The sequence below is a fragment of the Symphalangus syndactylus genome, chromosome 6, assembly GCF_028878055.3.
Source record: "Symphalangus syndactylus isolate Jambi chromosome 6, NHGRI_mSymSyn1-v2.1_pri, whole genome shotgun sequence".
NCBI lineage: Eukaryota > Metazoa > Chordata > Mammalia > Primates > Hylobatidae > Symphalangus > Symphalangus syndactylus.
This window is the reverse complement of record NC_072428.2, coordinates 69,894,547-69,912,659: the sequence shown is the minus strand read 5'-3', so window position 1 is coordinate 69,912,659 and position 18,113 is coordinate 69,894,547. Positions and strand designations below refer to the sequence as shown.

Genomic DNA, 18,113 nt, shown 5'->3' with positions numbered 1-18,113 from the left:
TGGTAAGCAGGTATTACATTTATGGAGTGCTTTGTCATTTTTTTGACATGCTTTGACATGTCATGTCATCCCACTCTCGTCATAACACTGGAAGACAGGGAGAAGGAAATATGTGTAGGAAATTGAAAAGTTTAAGTGACTGAGTGGCCAACATGATATCTCCTTCTTTCCCATTCACTAATGTATTTTGATCCATCTCCAACTGATGGAGAAAAAGTGGGAGCTTGAAGTGCCCTACGCTCACTCAAAGCTAAATGTCTCATACAAAAACCCAAATTTGACCTTATCTTTATTGTTAATGCCTTAGAAAATTGGATAAACAAATCACTGTATTCATCAGCCTTAATCACATCACCAGTCATCTAGTCATGTCACCCTCCGTTTTCTTGTGAACTCACTATTTTTTGTATTTTCTCACCTATGCCATCTTTCTATTTTCTCATCTATGCCATGTTTCTTTCTTTCTTTTTTAATTAAAGAAGCTCACAGCTTTCCTGGCCTCTCTCCAAAGTACTAAAACTTGTTTTGTGAATTTCAATCAAAGAAATACAAAAAGTAACAATGATCCCATCAGTAGAGGTGAAAATGCAAGAAGAAAGATGCCATTGTAAAACTCATCAAACTGTGGTAGAGAGATCTCTTTTTCTTGTTGTTAAATCCTGAAGCTATCAAACAATAACTTACCTTATTGACAAGGGTCTGGTGGAAAATCTAATGAGCATTAGTAATGAATCCATCAGCATCAATCCCCTTGACTTTGGTGTACTCATCTTTTAATCTTTGACCCAGCTGCTGCAAGCACCTGTTTCCCAAAATTCAGCTAGGGAAACACAATGGGAATAATAATCATATTACTGCAATGTCTTTCTTTTCTTTAAATTAAGCCATTCAAGCAATTTATACCAATCTCCTTTTCAGAGGCAGAAATGAAGTCTCTTTTTGTATTTAAAGGTAATCTCAGCATATCTGACAATCCTGGGCAGTTATGAGGGTAGTGAAGGAAGGGAAACAAAGTCATCTGAGAAAGTAAAGACATTCAACTGCCAACGAAGAATAAATTTTAACGGATGTAGGAAGAATCGTTTGTAAGAAGTGCAGAAAATGCAAAATGGTATTATTAATAAGTAATATCATTAGAGGCCGTTCTTTCTAACCAGTCACACCTCTGAATCATCTCGGGGTTCCCTGACTTCCTAGCTTTCTCTACCCTCCAGCAGTGATGCCGCTTCTCCCAATCATTGTCAGGGGTTTAAGTGCCATAGTCAAAAAGAACCTTATTATCTACCTGCTCCCCCAGCTTCTCTCTGAGTGACACACCACCCACGCCTCCTCCGCACGGCTTTCCTCCTCCCATGGCTCCCAGAAGGAATGTGAGGAGCAGGAGAGGGAGCCCAAGGCTACCCTCGCCTGAACCCCGAAACGACGAGGCTTTAAGACCCTTATTCACCCATTGAGTCTATGCCCTGGCCGTTCTGCCAATCCCCGCCGCGCGCTGCGGGAGTATAAGCCAGCCCTGCGCTGCGCTTCCAGCTGCGTCTGCCCGAGCGCGGCACGTGCTCCCGGCGCTGGCGCGAGAGAGCGAGCGCCACCGCCGCGGGCCCCGCAGCCGTTCTGCCTGCTGTCACTGCTGCCTCCATCGCCGACACTAGCGCTCCAGCTGCAGCCAAGGCCGCTACGAGAGCGCAGGAAGCCCTCGAGGAGCGGCTGCCTGGGGGCGCAAGGCTCAGGGCGCGCACCTGGTAAGCACAGCGCCTTTTTCTTTCTCTTGGCTGTGGTTACCACGGATATAGGATACCGCTGGAGCCCCTCCCCCAGTGCAGGGATGGAGAGCGATCAAGCAAGGGGCGGGAGCTGGGGCTAAAAAGACCCAGAAGGGCAAGTGTTGGGCAGGTGGAGGGCTGGTAGAGCCAGGAACGGTACGAGGTCCTGCAAGTTTAGAAAAGTCACCCTGCAAGGACGTGTGCTGTGTGAATCAGACATAAATTTAAGTCAGGAGCCTGGGCTACCGCGGCATCGCTCCAATGGGAGGTTTATGAAGATCATTTTGCTTTTATTTGCATAAGTGAGGGATTTAAGTGGGCTTGTTTCCATAGAAAACGAACTAAAAGAAAATCAGAGGAGGAAAAAATAAAGATCCGAGCCAAAGGATACGTTTGGATCTCTCTCTCTGTGTGTCTGTCTCTCTCTCTCTCCCTCTGTGTGTGTGTGTGTGTGTGTCTGTCTGTCTGTCATGCCAATACATGTGCACGAAAGGCAAGGATTTAGGAAGGGAGATGGCCTGCTCTATCTTTGAGCCCATTAGGTGTTTGGGGGAGCTAATAAGAGCAGTTGCTGCTGGTGCTTCACCCCAAAAAGAGGCAGCGAAGAAGGGACCCGATTGGGTGTAAATGTCAGTGTTCCATTTTTAAAAGGACTACAGTACTAGGAAGGAGAGGTTTTCTGTAACTGTGGATCATGTAAAGACGGTACACCTGCAACTCTGGACCTATAAACTCAAGTTCATATACTCCCAGTGGAGCCAGGAAGACATGTTTACTCTTGGTTCCTTTATGGAACTTTGGCAAAGAATAATCTCTCTCTCTCTCTCTCTCTCTCTCTCTCACACACACACACACACACACACACACGCACACACACAGGGGGAGGGAGAGAGAGAGAATATGAAAGAAATGAATAGAGGGAAGAGAAGGGAGCTGAATATGACTGAATAGGCTGAGTGGGGTAGTAGAAGCAACAAAAACAGAGTGATCGGGTTTGGCATCACTGCGTTCATTCAGTTCTACCCTAGGTAGTTCCTGGGCTGATCTCTAGAGAAACATGACCTTGAACAAACCGCTTACCCTTCATGTACTCAGTTTCTCTACTGAACAATGTAGAGGATCTTCTGCATTTGGGGACATGAAGGTCCCATGCAGTAGTGTCTATGTGTGTGTTTGAAGATCTGCATACTAAGAAGTAAGAACATTCATAAAATATGGATAAAGGAAGCTTTGGGGGATTCTTCCTCAAAGTACTAAAGGCAGTTGGCAAGATCCTGACTGTGCTGTTGGGGTAATGCATGCTGAGTGGTCTGTGGAAATGAGTGAGGAAAATCCAACCTCCAGCCTGCAGTTCAGTGAACTTGGAGTTCTGAGAGCTGTTTAGAAATGTTCAGATCCAGAGACCTAAAGTCATATGCTATTTTTTTAGTGTTTTATTATTTATTTATTTATATTATACTTTAAGTTCTAGGGTACAAACCTGCACGTTCTGAACAAGTCATATGCTATTTTTAAGGTTAGCATTGAGGAAGAAGTTTTGGTGGCAAGGAAAATAAGTGCCAATCCAGTTTAAAGATTAGGTAGTCAGGGCAGCAAGAAGAAGGGTTTAGAGTAAAACATAAATGCAATGTAATCTGGGCAGAGGGGTTAGGAAGAAGAAGATAGTGGATATTCCTCCTGAGACAAGGATGTCTACACTCCTAGGAGACAACTGGGACCTACCATGTCCTTGACACTCCTTCCACCTGTCTGAGGAAGGCACAGGTGCCCTTTCTCACTCAATACAGGCTTATTCTTAGAATTTAGGGATTTGTATCCCAGGTGCTGAGATATGACGGTAAACATGTGAAAACTAAGTCCTGGGAGTGCCTCCAACTCCCTTGCCATGTGAGCATCTGTTTGCAGAGCTGGTCTACTCATCCAGATTCACCCAGGAGTCTATGTTCCTAAAGGAACTCACTGTGCCACTTGGTGGCACCAAAAAGTTGCGCAAAGAACTCTATTCTCTATAAATACAAACTACCACCCCTCCCTCCTCCGCTCTCTCCCCTTCCCCCCATCCCCCCTTTCTCAGTAGCGGGGAGATTGCCGCACACGCCGCCCTCAGCTCGGCTGTTCTGCGCACGCTGAGCGGAGGGAATGAGCTTGAGATCATCTTGGGGGGGAAGCCGGGGACTGGAGAGGCCGGCTCTGCCCCGCTGATCCCCGTGGCCCAACTTTTCGGGGGGCTAGCTAGACCGAGTCTCACTGCTCGCTGCGCAGCCAACAGGGGGGTAAGCTTGATAAGTGTCTGTGTGCCCAAGTGTCCCCTGGCCAGAGAAGGGTTTAGGATCTATAAGCTTGCTGAGTAGCTCATAGTTTGGTTTGGGGGAGGGGGACGCGGGTGGAGCAGGGGTGGCCAAAGCCGACAAGATTCAAGTCTGTTCCATTTGCGAACAGCCTTAATTAAACCTGTTGGGGAAAAAGGCGCGAGCAATGGGGTGAAGGAGGGAAGAGCTGCAAGGGTTGAAAAGGAGATTCTGCATGCCTTCGCATCCGAGTTCCCGCTCTCTAAGGCCAGGTGCGCGTGGTTTCGAATGTAGAGTGTGCTCCCGCAAAACACCCGAGGGCTCGGAATTGTGAGAAGCAAAGGTGGAGAGAGAAAGAGGATGGAGAATTGCTTTTCAATAGATCGGTTAGCGGCCGCATCGTGGCGCCTGCTGCAGGAAGAGGGGGGACAGCGGGTGGTGCTGAAAGCACATCTCTTTCACTCAGGCTATATTGCCTCTCTTTGAACACCAGCCTGAGCCCTCCCGCTCTTTCCTCTTCCATGGATTTATCTTTCCCCTGGAACACAAAGCCTGCTAGTTATCCCACGGCGGGAGCATGAGCGGCATGCCAAGGAGGAAGCCCAGGCTCCAGCGACTTAGGGAAGAAAACCCAGGGCAGGCCCACGAGTGCGGAGGCTAGCCGGTGGCTAGCCGGTGTCCCGAGCCTAACGTGCATTAGGACCTCTCCAGGGAAGTGACAAGTCCACCTGGAGGGCTCTTTCACCTGGTACTTGAATTTACAGCTGCCCTCATTTCCTTTCAGAGGAGTTGCTGTGTGGAAGGGAAATTTAGGAGAGGATAACAAGCGCTTGTGCTTATTTAGACACAATCTTGATGCTGCCTTAGCTGGACTGTAACATCGAGTAACCAGGCAGATAGGGTCTCCAATACTTCACTTTTTCAATAAGAAATTGATACAGACCAGTGAGAAGGCAGCTTCTCCTTTTCACCTTCTTCTCCATTCGCTACATGGTATTTTATTGTTCAGAGTTTCTCAGGACAAAGCTAGAGCTAATTTGTGTCTGTAATCCTGGGTACTGGCCATTTGAAGCAGCCAAAGGTGCATTGACCAGGACTACGTGCAGCCCTTCCTCCAGTGGGACATAGAAGGGGTTTTCTGTGGAAGCCTTGGTTGCATGACATTCTAGTGTCAGCTGTGGAGTGTTCAGGTATGCTGCCTCTTGTTAGGTGTGCTTTTTGCTGTTTTCTTTATGGAGTGCAGGGAGTTTTCTTCTTTAATTTCTCAGTTACCTCAATGTGATTACACATGTAAGAATCGATTGTGGCTATTTCTGTCCTTTATGCATGTTTATTCCCATTTAAAAAGGCCATTGATTTGGGACTTGAAAATACTGCGTCCTGAACTCATTGGGTTAGTAGTGTGCGTCCCATCAAATTTCCAGCCTTCTCTCCGTGAAATCTTGTCAGCACTCTGGACAGATCTCTCAATTTTCTTAGGAGAAAAATGTACATGGCACTTCCTAAATAACAGCTTCTCTTAAGAGAAAAAGCTTTCCCTAGTCATTTACACTCCACATGACAAAACATACAATCTAGATATTTTAATTGCGCCCCCTAGAGGTTTGTGCTATCACACGGGAATGTTTTGGCTGCGGGTTATACACTCACAAAAAGCCCAAACTCTTCAGTGTTCACTTATGAAAGGATATGTCGAGATTATTTGGGAGAGGGAGATGGCATTTGAATAATACAAGTTTTTCACTTTACTTCCATAGGTAGACACAGGCCTTTACTATCACTTTATAGTATACCTTATGGACATGATCACAAACACCCAGGGGGAAATCGAAAAATTCACTCATATCTATTATATCCAACCAGCACAAACTATCCAGACTTTGGGAATACTTGATTAACTACATACCATTTTTAATTTTGGTTCTGATTATTAACATTGTTGTATTTCATGATAAAATGACTTAACCTCATTAAAGATGCTCACTTTTGTGACTAAAGCATTTTAATAATTCTACTTTTCTTATTTTTTTCCAAAACCCATGTAATATTTTATAGAAGTCTTACTATATTGTCTTTTACAGAATGATCATTTTGGTTAGAGAAACTAAATTTAGTGTCAATAAAAGGTAGGTGGTACTACAAGTAGAAAATGTGAGATGAGGTTGATCATTAAAAGTATCGTATTTTATCCCAGGTTTTCTATCCTCATGGGATGAAGACAGAGCTATATCCAAATATTTTATCTTACACATTCTTATTGTATTATATATATGTACATGTGAGGTACTTTTATGTATATCTTGATATAGATAGATAGATCATGTATAAACCAACTTTATAAAATATTAGATACTACCTTTTATATATATCGATATATATATATGTTATATGATAAAGGTGATTTGGCTGGTTTAGAGGTTGGATATATTGAAGATGTATTATTACAAAGCAGGAAGATTCTGCAGTTTAGAAATATGTGTTATGTGTTATATTCATATTCAGAGAAATATTAATTCTAGTCGTTTTAGTCACTGAGTGAAGCTTAGGAGAACATAAGAAGACATGAGCATCAAGAGAAATATTTTTAGTGCATGATGTATTTAACCCAAGAAAAGAAACTTCAGTTTTGAGTTTTGAATTTTCAATTATTTGTAAATCAGATAATATCTTGATATTCCTTTATCTTAGTTGTTTAAAATGTGTTTCTAAAAAACATTAAGGCATAGCCTTGCTTTCATTTCCTTTAAATTCATAGGAGATGAAAATCTATATTTTACCTGTCTGAGTCATATTTTAACTATATATAACTTTTGTCAGAAGGGCCACCAGGCAAAAGTCTTGGTGCAGCCTCATCCCTGCTCTAATAACTACTGTTTATTAAGCACATCAGGCGTCATGCTAAGTGGTAGGTATGTTATTTTATTTAATTATATCAACAATAAAAGGCATTATTTGTTTTTCCTTTTCAGTTATAAAAACTAAGTTTTTTATTCTACTGTCAAAGGACACTGCATAGTTTATGCAGTGTTCACTGTGGGTCACTTTATTTTTATTTGTGCAATTAATTCATTGTACTCATTCAATAACATGTACTGCTATAACCCATCCCCCATTTTGAAGATAAGGAAACATATATTTCATTCATATATATTTGTGTGTGTGTGTATATATCTTTTACCATATATGTAAAAGAGAAAAATAATGGAAATATGTATACATGCATATGCAAAAGAGAGAGATTTGATTTGTTTGGCACTAAAACTTACCCTGTTTCCATTGTATTGAGCTGCTTTACTCTGTGGTGTGGCTAAACACTAAACATTATGGGATTATTTTATTGTGGTTTCCAGTGAGTTGTGGTATGATTGGAAGTACAGGTTCTAGCTTTAAATTGCCTGGGTTTGAATCTCAGCTTTGTGGCTTACTACTTGTGTGACCTGAGGCAAGTTACTTAAATTTATGTACCTCAGTTTCACTATTTTCAAATTGGGAGATAGGTTATAGCAGTACATGGCATCGAGTGAATATGATGAATTAATTGCACAAATTAAAAAAAAATGGGTGCAGAAAACCACCATGGCACACATAGGTGTATGCAACAAACCTGCACATTCTGCACATGTGTCCCTTTTTTTTTTTTTTAGAAGACATAAAGAGAAAAATAAATTTAAAAAATAAAGTATCTGACCCATAGTGAACAGAGCGTAAACTATCAATCCTACCCAGGCCTTCGGACATCGAGTTTTCTGCATTTCCTATGTTATTACATTTAATGTTCAACTGCCCTGTGGGTTGTGTTTTATTTTTATTTTATGACTTTAATGATAAAACATAATACCAACATAGATTAAATAACTTGTCCAATGTCCCACGGTACAAACAAAGGTGACAAAGCAGGTGTTTAAATCTAGGATCATCTGATTTCCAAACTTTTATGATACTGACCTACAGTTTACATACATATATCAATTTTTTTGAATTCTACTAATTTTGAGTCAGCAGCCCTTCCTCAACAAGGAAATGTGCAAATATTTATTTTTCTCATATATTCAAGAATATTTAAAAATAAATATGCAAATGCTTGAAGATAATCAGAAATCAAAATAATACATAATTGCTATCTCAAATATCTCCTTTTTTAGTCAGACTGTAGAATAAGTGTAAAAGAAAGACTTAGATGCAAAATATATATTTTATGTATATATGATTCTAGTGGTCTTGCAAATATATCAGATTCGAGAAAAATTATCTAATGATTAGTTCTTCACAATAATGCTGGTTCAGGCCATGGGTTTTAAAATTTTGAGTATAAATGTTCTGAGGAAAATGAAAACTTATAATCACAATGATAATAGTGGGCACTTCAATAATGCAACCTTCTTACATTCATTATATTTTACAGAAGAATAATCAAAAATATTTTTTAAAAAAGTTTGTCTAAATGCATAGTAATGTGGAATTATTCAAACACATAGAAGTAAATAATACACTATTATATCATTTGTTTAAAAATAAATAAAATTTTGAAAAATCAACGTGTAAATTACTTTATAAATTTATCGTTATTGTTGTAGTCTTGTTAAAATTATAATAAACTTTGCATTTCATATCAAAAGCAGCCTTTGAATTTGGGAAGTATATTGTAGGATACTCTCCTCACATTCATTTCTTGTAATTTGTGATACTTAGAACTATGCATATTTAATGTAAGGTAATATCAATCTTGACTCTTACAGCTTAAATTTGTCTTTCTCAAATTGAAATTTCTGCCTTTTCAACAAGATAATACAGACTAATAACTACGTAAACATTGAGAAAGGCAAGCCTATTTCAACCTTCTCTCCTTAGCATTACTTGGAAGTTTCAGGTAGAGAATTTGTAAGACTGATGTGTGCAGATGATTGGCTCTTAGGTATGCTCTTCTTTCATGATTATGTCGACCTTGCCAGGATTAACTTTCATGTAAATTAGTGTTTTTCAACTGGAAGTGACTTTGACATACAGGCGACATTTACTAATATCTGAGGACAAATTTGTTTATCAGAGCTGGGAGGGGATGGCATTGTCATCTATTGAACAGAAACCAGGGGTGCTGCTAAACAACCAACAGTGCACAGACAACATCTGCCCACAGCAAAAGATTATCTACTCCAAAATGTCAATAATGCTCAGGTTGAGAAACCGTTGTCTAAATGATGTTAGGAAACAGAGTTCCCTATATTTACTTGATTTGTTTGTATGCTTTCTGATGCATTTATGTACATTACATAAAAATTTAATGGAAAGAGATTGCGCCACTGCACTCCAGCCTGGGCGACAGAGCAAGACTCTGTCTCAAAAAAAAAAAAAAAAAAATTTAATGGAAAGCAGTATCTCCAAAATACTTTTCAATCAATGTATAAGGTTTGAATAACTAATTCATTTGTTTTTTGGGGGGAGACCTCATCATTTGTTTATTAAGTATGGGCTTTGGAGCCAAATATAGTTGGATTCATGTCCTGGTTCTACCATTTATTATAGGTTTGATACTTTGGAGAAGATTCTTACCTCTAAACTTCGATTTCTAGAGGTAGTAACATAGGTAGTAGTTATACCTACCTTACAGGGTTATTGTGAGTCTTACATTAAATAATTATTATACATTATTTAACAGACAGAAGGCAATTTATAAATATTATCTATTAATAAGTAAGTGGAGATCAAGTTATAGAAATGTAAAACCACTGTCTCAAGCATTTAATTACAGGTAATATATAAATAATGCTTTACAGTCTTCAGAGGTATACCCCTAATAACAAGAAATCAGCTGAAGGCTACAGGATGGGTAAAAGTCTAAAATCCCTGCTTTATAATTAAACTGAGACTAGTTAACAGTGGATTGCATCATTTTTATTGCTTTGCTGCAGTAGGCTGTTCCAGGTCTTCATAGACTACTAAACCACTTGTTTAAATGATTTACAGTGATTTAGTGAGCTCTATTGAACTGCCAGAACTTTTTAATTAATGGATAAAATTACAGATTTCATCTTTGTACACTAGTGTTTTATGGCCCTTTTTTGTCGAGGGAGTTTCAGTTAAAATATGGCCTATACTTTGTGGGGCTAAACAGTGGGGATGCTGCATTTTCTTGTTTACAAGGTCACAAATGTGTGATTGAGATAGTAATGACAATGGAGCTTTCCTCAGACTACAGGGTTCTCTGTATCATTGCACTTCAGACTGTCTCTTATCTATGGTATGCATTTGTTTTCAGAAAAATATATCAGATGCATTGATGGCATATGCAATATTGACACCCCTGACTGTTTGTGATGAGGCCACTGATCAGGCAGAAGAAATCATTTTAGTGTTTATGTCCTGAGCTGTGTGATTTGCTTGTGTGGAGATTAAGTTATATAAGAGACATCTGTGCCAGAAAGATGGTCAGTATTTTAGAAGATTGTTGAAAATAAAGGACAATGTGAGCTGCGAATCTGATTATAGTGTAGATTGCAATTTATGGCAAAGTTTTTCCATCAATATCTCTTTTTCATATTCATTTAGGATATAATATGAGAGTGTGTGGTTACCTGATGCAAAATACTTTTGTATATATTTAAAATATGTCTATTGTTTTCTATAATGTGCTAGTAATTAATTTACTCTGCTAAGGACCCAGAAATATAACACTGAGTAAAGCATACTTTTGAAAATAGGTACTTGAACTAATATACTAGATAATCAAACTATTAAAACATTTACTCACTTTTTAGTGAATTAAATGTCACCATATTATTAGAGTGTAGATCGTAACATTTTAAAAGCTTTTTTATCATTACAAGAATTAATGCCTCCCCATTATCTATAGGATAAACCTGCACATTTATTTCTACTGACATATTATCCCCACCATCTAAAAGCTATAACCTAAAGAAAATAATTTATTTTACTTGAGACTTTGTTTCCTAATATAAGAAATTGGGGTTCTTAGACATTTCTAGAAGTATTATTTTTAGGTAGACATGAGATCAAGAATGAAAAAAGGCTCTTTACACTGAAAATAAAGTATTATGGTATTTTTCTTTGTCTTTTCTTTTACTAGACACCTGTTAAAATAATGAATGAATCTTGTGGTGAGGTTGCACAGGAGAAATCTCACCACAAGGAGAAATGGCCTTACTCAGGAACTTATACAGAAGCAAGAGAGAGTAGATCCTCACAGAAAGAATATTGGATAGTTCTCAGAATTGATGATGTTAATGAGACAGCTCTTGGAGTGAAGTTGATATCATCTTTTATATCCTACATCCATCAGTTGTAAACTATGAGAAACATTTATGCCAGAAATATAATCTTTAAATAATTGTGCTACAAAGATACTTTCAAAAGCAAGCAAAATGCAACATTGTTTATGATATTAAGACAAATCTATAAATAACCTTAATATCTAACAATAAGGAATAATTAAATATTGGTACACACATATAATTGAATGCCATGCAACTGATAAAATTAAATAAATGTTCTAAATGTGACTCTTGGCTCTGCTACTACCCACTTGCTTGGGAATCTTGGCCAAGCCTCTGTATCTCTCTGAGCCTCAGTTCCTTTCTCTGTAAAATGTGCATACATAACTTTTTTTACAGTTTGTATGACAGCTAAATGTCATTTCATGTGAGATTCTTAGCAAAGTGAACAACACATGGTATGCCCTCTGTATATTTTAATTGTTGTTATAATTGTCCCCATCATCCAAATTAACTGATATGAAAGATATTTATATTATACAAAGAAAAATATATTATGAGAGATTTCATATTAAAATTTTATTTAAATAAAAAATATAAAAGATTATAAGCTTAGAAAATTATATAAGAGCTGATACCAAGTTGTAAACTATGATTAAAATTGTGTTTTGAGTGACATTTTGTTGAATTCAAGTCCCCGGTCTGCTATGAATCATTTGCTTTCCATGGATCTCAGTTAAATGGAATCATCTCCAGGGCCCTCTCTAGTTTTATGATGCTATTTTCCTTAAATATCCTACAATATTAGCTTGGTAATGAATACTATAAGAAAGTATAAATAAAAAATTGCCATATGAGCTTGGAGGATAGCGCAAACACTGCCAGGTGAGGGATATGGTAATAATTTAGGAAGGGACTATTTTTAAATATTAGCTCATTCAATACTCACTAAAACTCCTTGGGGTAGGTACTGCTGTCACTCCAATCGCCAATAAAGGCATGAGGCTCAGAGAGGCTAAATGCCTAAGGACACACCGCCGATAAATGGCTGTGCCAGGATTCAAATTCAGGTCATTGGACTCCAAGCCCATCCTCTTAACAACTCTGCCATGAAGACCATTGGAACAACTGCGTATCAGGGATCAGAAGCAGCATGTGCAAAGCCATTGGAATAAAACAGTGTATACTTGGACAAGATCCTAACTTGACTAGTAGGCTCCCAAGGAGGAATGGATGGAGGGAGATAAGGTCTCAAGGGAGAAAGTTGCAGAAATTTAGAAAGCATATCCCTCAGTTCCAAATTAAAAATAATAATGATAGTAAATATGTTGTATTACTATATTTATAAATTTAGAAAACACAGATGAAGACAAGAAATAAAATTAAAAGTACTATATTTTTACTACCCAGAGAACACTCTATTAATGTCAATGTATATGTTTCCAGTCTTTATGTATGCATACATGCCCAACCAAAATATTTCTTGAGAAAATCAAAGCATACCGTACCTTTATTTCTGCATGATATAATATGAATACTTCACATTTTACTGCTTCTCTCTCCTCACTTCACAAAAGGAAGCTTCTATTCAAAAAATTGTTCAGTCTCCTTTGCTGATTATTCCTTACCATTGAACCTTGGAATTCCCTGGGGCACAATCTCTGGCACTAGTTTCTTTTCTCTTTCCACTTCCTCGGTGATTTAATCCAGTTTCATGGCTTACAAAATGACTTCTGTATACTCACACCTTCCACATTTTATCTCCTGTTCAGACCTCTCTTCAGAATTCAGCCCCTTACATCCGCCTGCTCATTCAATGATCTCTTCTTGAGTTTCTAGTATGTGCAACTTGATATATCAAAATTGAACTTAACATTGTTTTGTTGTTTCCATCCACATCTTTGCCACAGCATCCTCCACCACAGCCGATGCAACTCCATCCTTTTTGTGTTCGGACTGAAAATCTTGGCGTCCTCATTGATTTTTCTCTTTCTCCGACATCCCAAGTCAGCTATAATAGCCAATTTGTTCACTCTACCTTCAAAATATATTCAGAATCCCAGCAGTTCTCACCACTTGTACTTACCGTATCTCCAGTCCAACCACTGTCGTTTGTCTCACCTAAGTTAGTGCAAATTTCCTAATTGCTCCTCATTTTCTGCCTTCGTGCCCTTATTCTTGTTAAAATTTTAGGTAGAATGTGTTCCTCCTCTGTTGGAATCCTCCCAGAAAAACGTTCTCATGAAATGTTAAAGTCAAAGTCTTTTAAAGTCCAAACAGGCTCAACATCACCACATTATCTCTTGTTCTCCACGTCTTTCTTTCTCTGCATTTTAACTTTTCTACAGCCACATGAGCCTGTTTGCTACTCCTCAGCACACTAAACATTAAGTTTGTCTTAGAGGCTTTGTATTTGCTTTATCCTTTACCTGCAATGTTGTTTTTCTAGAGATCTGCGTGACTCATTCCTTTAATTCTTTTAGCTATTTACTCAAATGTTATTTTTTCAGTTTATGCTTCTTTCGCCACGTTACTCAAAATTTCCTATATCTCTGGCACTTTCTATACTGCTTCACTGCATTTTGTTTTTTTTGCTTTTGAACACTCACCACCATGTAGCACACAATATTTTAGGTATTTATTTTGTTTCTTTCTTTTTTTTTTTTTTTTTTTTTTTTTTGTTTTGAGACGGAGTCTCGCTCTGTCACCCAGGCTGGAGTGCAGTGGCGCGATCTCGGCTCACTGCAAGCTCCGCCTCCCGGGTTCACGCCATTTTATTTTGTTTCTTGTCTGGCAAACCCTCTTAGAGTATAGGCTCCATAATGATGTGACTTTATATCTATTTTGTCCATAACTGGATCCTTGGGGCATGGAAGGGTGTGTTACTCAATAAACATTTATAGGAAACACATGAGGGATGCTGATAGATTTGATGTATTTCCTTCAGGTCTATTTGGAATTTATACTCTATGAATTTCTTGTATTTTGATTGCACATAAGATGACTTTCTATTTAGCCTTATAATAATCTGAGTAATAGCACAGTTCTTTCGCATTCCTATATCATAACTTTTTAAAAGTATATTCCAGGTATCTAAGTTCATAGCTAATATCTGCCTCATCAGATTATGAAGCAGTAATTGCTTCATAATCTGATAAGCCATAATTTGGGGTGGATATCCAGGCAATATAAATACACTTGTACTAGATAGCCTACACACTGTACCTTTTGTATCTCTATGAGCTGAATCATCTTTTCCCTGGAATGCTCTTTACTGTACAGTTTGAAAGGTGACTCCTGTAAGATTCTGTATCTCTTGGATGTTCAAATTGGGTCTGGGTGGCCCTTCTTGTTTTCATGGACATTGGTAATATCTTTTATTTTTTTGGTAGGAAGGGGCTGTGAGGCAGCAAGGAATAGTTAAAACAATGTGTTATAAAGTCAACAGGCATAGACATAAATTCTAGCTCCATTATTTTCTAAGTGATCAGCTAGTTTTTAACTTATCAAAACATATTACATCATTTGTAAAATGAAGGTAATAAAATAATACCGTTCAAACATCCCAAACTCAAAAATTAAAAATCTGAAGTGCTTCAAAATTGCAACATGTTTGAGTACCCATGCGATACTCAAAGGAAATTCTTATTGGAATATTTCCAATTTCACATTTTAGGATTTGGAACGCTCAAGCAGTAAGTAAGTATAATGTAACTATTCCAAAATCTGAAAGATTCTGAAATCTGAATTTTGGTCCTAAGCATTTTGTGTAGGGGTTGTTCAACCTGTACCTACATTTTAGGGTTGTTATAAGGATTATTGGTATATGTATGCCACACATACAGACACACTCAAAGACGTAGCCATTGTGTCAGAAATCTTCAGTGTATAGAATGTACATGGAATATAGTATCTTCCATGTGAATCAGATACGTTTTTCTCTGAAATATATAAGCCTTGCATATGTCTTTAAAAATAAAGTACCTAAAATATTCTTTTTTGGCCTCTGTGACATCATTTACTCTCACTTTATCTTCTTACTTTTTGGGTTGACTCCTTTTCATAGCTGGCTTTTCCCAAATCTGGCCCCTCAGCAGAGCTATTTTTTAGCTGTACCTTTGCAACATTTATACTTCCTCTCCAGGCGATTTCATGCATTCTAAATATTTTATATATTGATGACCCTCAATTTGCATGTCTAAACCAAAACTCTCCCCTGGGTCCAACCTTACATATTCACTTTCCTGTTTGACATCTTTACCTGGATACTTCCAAGGCATCTCAAATTTTGCATTTTCAAAAGAAGATCATTAATTTTCTTCTGCCCCTCACCTGTTTATGTGCTAGTCTATCCTATCTGTATTAATGCTGTCAAAATGCACTAGGCTCTCAAACTAGAAGCTAGGAGTAGACCCTGATTCCTCTCTCTACCTTACTACTCACATCTGGTCTATCAGCAAGTACAGTTGATTCAACTTGGAAAATATATCTGACTGTGACCACTTTTCTCCATATCTACTGTCACCAATCATAGAGAAGTCACCATCATTTCTTGCTAGATTACAGGTTTCCTTATAAGATTTCTTCAATTGATTATCCAGGAAAATGAGCAGCCAGAATAATCCTTTGTAAGACTGAATTGTTCCAGTCATTTACTTAAATCTCCTCAATGGCTTTCTGTTGTAATTAACATTATTTTTTTTTTTTCTTGAGATGGAGTCTCACTCTCTCACCCAGGCTGTAGTGCAGTGGCACAATCTTGGCTCACTGCAACCTCCTCCTCCCAGGTTCAAGCGATTCTCCTGCCTCAGCCTCCTGAGTAGCTGGGATTACAGGCATGCAACACCACATCCAGCTAATTTTTCTATTTTTGGTAGAGACCGGTTTCACCATGTTGGTCAGGCTGGTCTTGAAAGCCTGACCTCAAGTGAACTACCCACCTCGGCCTCCCAAAGTGCTGGGATTACAGGCATGAACCAATTCGCCTGGCCAACATTATTTTTTTTTTTTTATAAGAGGCTACAACATCCTACATGGCCTGGACCTTTATTGCCTTTCCATCTTCATCTTGTATCATCATGCTTCCCACGTTCTTCATGTTCTAGGCATATTTTTTATGTGACTGGCTTTTTTTCATTCTTCTGTAGATTTTTCTTTTTCTTTTTTTGAGACGGAGTCTCTCTCTGCCGTCCAGGCTGGAGTGCCGTGACGCAATCTCTGCTCACTGCAAGCTCCGCCTCTCGGGTTCACGCCATTCTCCTGCCTCAGCCTCCCGAGTAGCTGGGACTATCTTTTCTTTTTTTAACTTTAATTTTAAGTCTTTAAAATTAAAAATTCAGGGGTACATGTGCAGGTTACATAAACTCGTGTCAGGGGGATTTGTTGTACGTATTATTTCATCACCCATGTATGAAGTCAAGTATCCACCAGTTATTTTTCCTGATCCTCTATCTCCTCCCACCCTCCAGTAGGCCCCAGAGTTATACATGTGTTCTCATCATTCGTCTCTGATTTACATGTGAGAACGTGCAGTATTTGGTTTTCTGTCCCTGTGTTAACTTGCTAAGGTTAATGGCCCCCAGCTCTATCCATGTCCATGCAGAAAACATGATCTCATTTTTCATGGATGTATAGTATTCCGTGGTGTATATGTACCACATTTTCTTTATCCAGTCTATCACTGATGGGCATTTAGGTTGATTTTATGTTTTTGCTATTGTGAGTAATGTTGCAATGAACATATGTGTGCATGTGTCTTTATAATGGAATGATTTATATTCCTTTGGGTATATAGCCAGTAATGGGATTGCAGGGTTGAATAGTGTTTCTGCAGTGGGAGTATAAATTAGTTCAATCATTGTGGAAGACAGCGTGGTGATTCCTCAAAGACCTAAAGACAGAAATACCATTTGATCTTTATTTTTCTTTGTATTCATTAGGTTTCAGCTAAAGTTACCATTTAGAATACCAATATGTAAGGCCCACAAGTATAGGGAGCTTGTATATTTTGCTCACTCTTGAATATTCAGTTCCCAGAACAGAATTATAGCATATACATACCATAAATATTTGTTAAGTGAGTTAATGAATAGATGGGGCATGTTAGGTGCTCAATGAAAGATAATAATGATACTTGCCAATGTATATTATTACAGTTCTTTGTTACATTAGGCTTTTTCACTAAATAGTTAATAATTTTTTGTTAAATAAGTAACCGCATAACTTCAAAAGGCAATATTTTAGTGTTTTAATATGTATACTGTATCTCAATATGTAGGGGTTTCATACAACAACTTAATAAAATGCATGGGATTGATATTTCAGCCACACGAGCCTGACAGGACACCAGGTCTCTCATATCGCTTTGATGTTCTTACATAAAAAATGAGTAGTGTTTTGTTATTTGTTCACTCACTAACATTCTGATTTAATAAGAAATTGTGCTTTCTTTAATTTCAGATATTTCTTTTTGTCTGCAGTAGAATTCACATGACCATAAGAATAATTATTTTAGGTCTTGGGTCTAAGGAAAGTGAAAGGGTTTGGTAATATTCAAATAACTTGCCAATGAAAAAACTAACATTAGTCTTCATTTCTTCCTCTGTGTCTACAATCCCAACTTTTGTACCAAAACTATTTTTTTCTATATATTCCCAAATGTCTAGTTATTCTGGAACATCTGGTTATTTGATGAAATATTAAAAATTTTAGCTTTTGTCACTGTACAGAGGAAGAGGAAGACTTTCTCTGTTGCCATAGGAAACAGTAGAAGGAAATAGTGAAAATGATGGTAGGAGTGATTAGAAATGTGATTCAAGTTACATTCGTTTTGTGTCTGG

At 38.1% G+C, this 18,113-nt stretch overlaps 1 protein-coding gene across 5 annotated transcripts in view; it reads left to right on the top strand.

Annotated features, from left to right (window-relative positions):
- Positions 1-1,423: 1,423 nt before the first annotated feature.
- Positions 1,424-18,113, top strand: part of GRM5 (glutamate metabotropic receptor 5) — a 582,464-nt gene continuing 565,774 nt past the window's right edge. For 3 of the 5 annotated variants that reach the window (XR_010121538.1, XM_055283197.2, XM_055283195.2), the window contains exon 1: positions 1,424-1,739. The gene's annotated coding sequence lies outside the window, so the exon portion shown is untranslated. Of the gene's footprint in view, positions 1,740-3,854; positions 4,034-18,113 lie in introns of those variants that run through there. The other 2 variants (XM_055283198.2, XM_055283196.2) reach the window with 2 other exon arrangements.